Source organism: Poecilia formosa, unplaced genomic scaffold (assembly GCF_000485575.1).
Source record: "Poecilia formosa unplaced genomic scaffold, Poecilia_formosa-5.1.2 Scaffold96, whole genome shotgun sequence".
NCBI classification, from domain to species: domain Eukaryota; kingdom Metazoa; phylum Chordata; class Actinopteri; order Cyprinodontiformes; family Poeciliidae; genus Poecilia; species Poecilia formosa.
The window spans coordinates 1115027-1122195 of NW_006800035.1; the positions used below are offsets into that span (position 1 = coordinate 1115027).

General features: G+C 38.7%; 1 long non-coding RNA gene across 1 annotated transcript in view; it reads left to right on the forward strand.

Moving 5' to 3' along the window:
• The first annotated feature begins 1020 nt into the window (after positions 1-1020).
• The window catches only part of LOC107836916 (uncharacterized), a 10579-nt gene continuing 4430 nt past the window's right edge, over positions 1021-7169 (forward strand). The window contains exon 1 of the long non-coding RNA XR_001662889.1: positions 1021-1190. This is a non-coding gene — a long non-coding RNA (uncharacterized LOC107836916). The remainder of the gene's footprint in view (positions 1191-7169) is intronic.

Below are 7169 nucleotides of genomic sequence, written 5' to 3' on the forward strand. Positions count from 1 at the left end.
CTAATTCATGTTCATGACATGTGTTATGTGATCTTTATGAAAGTGTCATGTCAGTCTTATTCAACCCCCTTCAAATAAAGTGTTACCAATGTGGGTTTGTTTTGCATTGATTTGACTCAACAGGATATGACTTATATGTGTTTGTATGGCAAAGTGGCTTGAAATGACATTGTTTGTGAGTTGATGGCATATAAATAATCTATCTCTTCATTGGTCCATTGGTCCATCATCTCCCACATATGTGAGATGGGGTCAGGGTGGTACCAGGTCCCAGACGTTCCTCTTCAGCTCATTCAGGGGAATCCCGTGGCATTCCCAGGTCAGGAAGGACTTAAAGCTCTGGGTCTGCAGCAGAGCATCCTCACTGTGGGACGTGCCATGAATGTCTCCAAAGCAGACTTCATCCTGGTAACATCTGATAAAGTCTGAACAACCAAGGATGCAAATCTTAAAAATCAATCCTGTAATTAACAGCAGGCCAGTGGAAGGAGACCAGCACCGGATCAATGTTGCTTCTTCCTGTTAGCGCTCACTGTAGCATTCTGACCTAGCTACAGGTGATAAAGGGGATCTGACTTCCTTATGGGTTGGCGTTTGTAAAGTTGCCCAATGAAAAATTAGAAGCAATAATTAGGTTTATTTAGCCCGTCATAGAGAAAAATATGTGGGTGTTCATTTTTCAAAGTCATATATTTGCCATATTATTCCTACATCTATACATGTCAGAGTTTTCTAATTCAAAAATTCATTTGGGAAGCTAAATATTTAGTTTCCAACTAAGTGTTTAAATCTCCAAATTAGATTTTTATTTTGCTAACTAAATATTTAATATCCAAACTAAGCATTTATTTTCCAAACAAGTCCAGGCTAAATATTTAGCTAAGATGCAAATTTACTTGCCGATAAGCAGAAGTGGAATATTGAAATAAAAGCTGGGTTATGTTGACCTCTATATAAATAAATATTTAGTTAAATATTTAGTTCTGAAAATAATACAAAATGGTGAAAATTTGTCTTTGAAAAATGAACACCCACATTTCTTCTACATGATAAATGAAATAAACCAAATTTTTGCTGTTTATTCTAAACTGTGCAACTTTACAAACGGCGTCTCAGCCTTTTGACAAGAAACAGAACTTTACCACAGGACATAATATTGGCAACTGAAATGATCTACTATATTCAGTGAGGTTTGTAAACTTGAACCATAAATGTGGTTAATAAAGGCGGGTAAACCAATCTAAAATATTGATCATACTGATCATAAACTGTATCAGATAGACACTGATGTAATAAATCAATATTTTAATTTCAGATTCTGTCTTAGAATAAAATTTTTGTATTGTAGGTTCTTAATTCTACCATAGGATATGTTGCTTTGATTTGCTCTTAAATAACTATTTTCATTTGTACTTTTTTTAATTCAGAAAATAATGCGCACAAATTTGCTATATAATGTAATATGTTGCTAAAGTACTTTGCAGACACCTATAAACTTTATTTAAATTATGTTCTACGTTTTAACAAAACAGTCCAAAGAAAACATCGTAAAAACATCTAAATGTCAGAAGTGTGATAATGTATTGTACTTAGATAACAAATATTGGTATCAGAGATCCTGGCCCTGTATTCACATTGCATTGGCTTGATACCAAAACATGCAGCATGACACACCTCTGGTGGATAATCCCAGTTATCTGATATTTTATCAACGGGGAGATTACTTTTTTTATTCTGCTTTGTTTTAGTAAGATGACATAATCTGCTCTTACATGGAAAATATGTCTGAACTCAACATCGTTGGACAGTAACAGGAAACGGATCGTTATCAGCTGCAAACTGTCCTTCCACACAGAACAGAAGTAATGTTGACAGATGAAGGAAAAAAACATATGGCTACCTTCAACTTGGCTTTCCCCCTTCGTTGTCACTTCCAAACACTTGTGACAAATTCTGCAAATATCCTGATAAACATGCACAAAATCCCGCCCACGAGATTAAACCGATAAAGCTCTTCAGAAGCACACCTTTCCACCCACATATGTTGACACATGTTCACGAACAACTGGTAATGTTCCATCAAAGCTTATGGCGGCCATTAAAAACGCAGAGACACACGCTCGTAGTTAACACCCACACACTCTTGAATGGCGGCGTGCCTTTCCATCACTGGAATTGCTGCTGATAATCATGTACCTTACTCAATTACACTTGGCTAATTGTTGAGATGCCACATCACCATAGTGAGGGACATGAAGGCGAGTCGCACACCCTCTGTAAAGCAGGCTGGTCCTCTGATATTCCTCTGATTAAACAGTTTTGCATAAAGTCATCAGGTGAAGGAAGGTATAGAAACCAGCTGCATAGATTGTTGATTCCGTCTTTTCCATTCAAAGAGCCACACAAACATTTACCCAGCACCAACACATACTTTGCCTGAAGGATTTTAATTTGAGATGCAGACTCCAGTGTCACAGTGAATGATATTAAAAGTTGCATCATGAATAAATCAGGAGACACAGGACTCACTTCAACAATGTGACAGATAAGAGGAGCAGCACACAGGAGGAGATGGAGGGAAATGGAAGACAGAGGAAGAGGCTCAGGATGATGGAGGAAACGCCAATAAATAAAGACACTTGCATTCCAACAACACAGCCAGCAGGACTGGCTTTAACCAACAAGGCTGTATGCAGCTTTACTGCTAAACCTACAACGTTCCGTCATCTGTCATCCCATCACATAAAAGGAATGTTTTCTGTGTTAAGAAATACTGGACATGTTCATAATTACACCTTCAGTTCATCGCAATCACTCAGTCGGAACATTGACAAAAAAAATTGACAATTTGTCAATTTGTCATGTAGTTATGGAACAGCACAGGGAGGGACGTCGGAGCAGGAGAGTACTACCAGCAGGAATTTTTAGGAGGCTGTCAAGAAAGCAAATAAAGGGAAACACAGATGATTAAGTGATGTTTTGACTAAAGTGCAGCAAACATGGAAGACCTTGAAGGCTCCACTGCACACCGCCAGCTCCATGTTGGTGTTTGTTCTTAGCTTTACCTGCGTCAGAACTCCACAGCTCAAAGCAAAGAGACCAAAGCAGCATCTACCATCTACTTTTTGCTAATGTTCACCACAGAAGCAAAACACTATGACCAGTAGATGAGTTTTCATTACAAACAAACAAACAAAGGTTTGTGTATATTCTGCTAATGTTGAAAAAACACAATTTCGCAACTGCGGCATCTCCATTAATCTCTGGCAAGCAGAAACATTAAATACATTTGACCAAATTGGACCAAACTGTGACTGGTTTAGAAGATCTCTGTTCTTGATGGATTTTCTCCACAGAGGTCAGGATCTCAAGGTCAAGGTATATTTAATATTCCCAGGGCAGCATTTGTATTGCAGCCAGCAGAAAAAACATTCACAGTATAAACATAAAATCATAACTACTGACAGACAAACACAACTCATGCGGGCACAGGATGAGTAGCCATTGTTACAGCAATGGCTAATGGGGATCCAAATAAACAAACAAACTGAACATGAAGTACACAAAACAAATTCTTAAAAATGTTTGTTTTTGCAGCTTTTTGAAGCCACTCTCTTTTCTGAAGGTAAAAGAGAAAACTGTGAACAGGGGACGGTTAGGTCCAGCTAAAATTGCCCGAGCTTTCTTGATGGATTTGCTTTTGTGGAGAGTGGAGTTGTTGTTTGGGGGGGCATTGACAATTTAGTGGCAAAGACTGACTGACTTTTGTTTGGGTTATTTCAGTATCAATAACCCAAACCTGCAAGCAAAAGAAAAAGAACAGATTCAGTAAAACAAACATTCTGATAAAACTACTGTCCATGTTAAAATGTCTTAATTTACAGTAAAATGGTGGACATTGGTGAACTTTCTTGCATGCAGTGTCAGAATGTCTATTGTAAATTGTGACTCCCAGATATTTCTATTCTTCCATTTCAACCGTTTGATCATTAAATGTAAACATGGAAGATGGTATTTTTATATTTCCTAAATATCAATAGTTAACTGTAAAGCATCTTAGCATTACCAAAGAAGCTAACATCTACTGTCTTCTTTATGTCCGCCCTTTGGAGTACAGCCAATCAGAGGCAATAGATGTCACTCTCGGATTGGCTGTTTTGCATATGGCAGCCAATAGCATATCAAGCAGCACTACACCTAGAAACTTCAACTTCCCAAACATCATTCCTTTTGAACAATTTTAATATGATCCACCAAAAAAGTTTCAAATAGGCAAATTTTCCTGAAGTACCTTATTATGTTTCACAGAAAAAAATGTGAACAGATAAATCTAGAAAACTGAACTAAGAATGACTTCTTCTACAACATCAGGAACCAAAATGGAGGTCGTGTAAAGACGTCCCTGTGCATCAGATGACGACTTGCCTGGTGCAGTTAGGAAAATACTTTATGGAACACCATAAATATTTCTGCTGGGCATCGACTGAAAGCCCTGCAGTCAAAGTGGAAGACACTGAGCTTAGACATTCCAGTTGTCTCAAGCAGAAAACAGTGTGTTCCAGCTGAGGCCTTGAAATAGGTCATTTAGGTGTGCCTCCAATTAACCTAAATGTGTTTCTTAACCTATCAAAGTTCCCAAAGCCATGACGCCTTCCTCTGGGCATTCTCTTTTTGTTTAAAGAAGCAGTAATCATTCTGTTTGTGAATTTCTGATATGGAAAACATCAATAAACAAATCTGTGACATTATTCTTCATTTTGGTGATGTTAACTAAGCTAAACACAGGAGAAGTTTGGTTTGATTATACCTGAAAGAGTGAGATAAAATGTGTCTGCATCTTTTTATTCAGAGTATGTAAACTTCTGGTTTCAGCTTTTTGTCCAAGTTCGTAAAGATAACTTCTGACAGTAACTTTAAGGCTGTGAACCACTTTTACAGCATTAGAATATAACCCAGTAACCATAACCCAGTTTCAGAGAATAAGAATGTTTTATGACAGCAATCTTGACCACACTGCTGTAGGATTTATGACCCCAGAAGGTATTCTAGATTTTCAATAAAGGGTCTGAATATCCACCTCTGTGACACACCCACCAAGGAGGACTCATGGAGGGTCAGAAGACAAATGCAGCGAATGAAAGCCGGGATTAGAAGTGCAGGTGGGAGGCTGCACAGCGTGTGTGGCTCTTAGCAGCCAAGAGGAAGGTCCTCCATGTCAACTGGTGTCTGATGTGTGCATACGTGGGCATGAATATGCATTTGTATATGTGCGTCTGCGTTGCAGTTACCTCAAAGGGGGAGCCGGTGGTGCTGTTGGCAGGTTAATCCAGCCCCGCGGCTAAGCATCAAACTTTCAGATCAGACGATCAATAATTCAGACTGCGGCTTGTCAAGATCTATCACAGAACACAGGCTGAGAGGCAGGCTGCGGCACGGCAACAGGCGCCAAGGTGATTTACAGCTTCATACAATTTGTACACATACAAAGAAAATATCAGACTACCTTCATAACTGTTTGCAAAAACATCACCCTGAGCCCCAGATGGGGATACGGAACCATAAACAGCCAGGAGACACACATATGCACAGCTGTATGGAAACACAAGAAGATGTGCCTCCACCGCATTTCATGAAGACAACTTCAGTAAAAGTGTTTTAAAGAATCTGATGGGAAGTCTCAAACTCTTTTGTTTCCCAAACCTCCAAATCTAAAGTCGTTCCTAGCAACAGACATACTGCTGTGCTTAAGAACCACCGGCTAGTCCTTGAAGCGTTCACCACCATATTAATGTATCCGTGGCGCGGCTCGAAATCCTCTGCAAATCACAGGAACATGGCAACAAACATGTCTGTTTAGTCTGCGTTGTGGGGGAGTGAGCTGGTAGGGGGTAAGAGAAATTGAGGGATATTTCTGTGTGTGGGTGTATAATGGCTATCAGAGGTGACTTTCAGTGGGATCAACTCAAAACACACAAGCACACAAACAGCCCCCACCGCCAGCACCCTGACGCAGTCACAGACACAGCGCATTAGCTCATAACTACAACCAGTGATTGCGCAGCAACAGCCAAATAACTGATCACCTGAAAGTGCTGACACTCAATCTAAGTGAGACCCACAGGCTCGCTAACCTGGACTTTTGTGTGTGAACTGAAAGCTTTACAGTGACCACTGCAATCTGCATAAGTAAACTAAAATGGTAGCACAACCAATCAGCTTTAGAAGTCTCCTGGCAGGTTCACTATGCAGGATGTCTGCATGGACTTCTTAATTCTTCTTCATGCTTGTGTAGCAGTGGAGGAGGATCTGCTGTGAAGGCCACTAAACCTTAAGGATGACTGATTGGCTTTTAGCTGGAGTAGAAACATGAGGTCTGTGTCAGAAACCTGTCCCATCTTCTGTAAATGTAAAACGTTTATGATGAGATTCACTTGTTCTCTTTCACAGCAAAAAAAAAAACAAAACACTGAGATAAATCTTTCATTTTCACTTTCTAACCACCAGTTTAGAGAATAAATGTTAAATAACCCCACCAGTTCTGAAAAGCTGACCTGGATGTTACCCTGTTATGGTGTAGATGTTCTTTTTTCAAAGCCATATTTTCACTGTCTTATTCATACATTTATATATGTCACTGCTCCAAACTAGATATTTAGTTCACAAGATATATAAACAATGAGCTTGTAAACTAAATATTTAACTGAGACTTAAACATTTAGTTTGGATCTACAAACTAGATTATATTACAGCTCGCCCCCAAGATCTTCATTTGAGCTGCTTCCTTCAGGGTGAAGGTGCTGCCTTCTGTTATTCTCAAGAAACAGAAACATTTTATATCATACAGTAAGTCATTAACTCATTAAACAACAAAAATGTACCATAAATTACTGAGATAAAACTTCTTTGTTGTTAATGTCACATATGTATGTATGTGTGTTTATGGAAATGCCAGTTGACAACGATACAAACCCTACAGGGACAAATCTATCTATCTATCTATCTATCTATCTATCTATCTATCTATCTATCTATCTATCTATCTATCTATCTATCTATCTATCTATCGATCGATCTATCTATCTATCTATCTATCTATCTATCTATCTATCTATCTATCTATCTATCTATCTATCTATCTATCTATCTATCTATCTATCTATCTATCTATC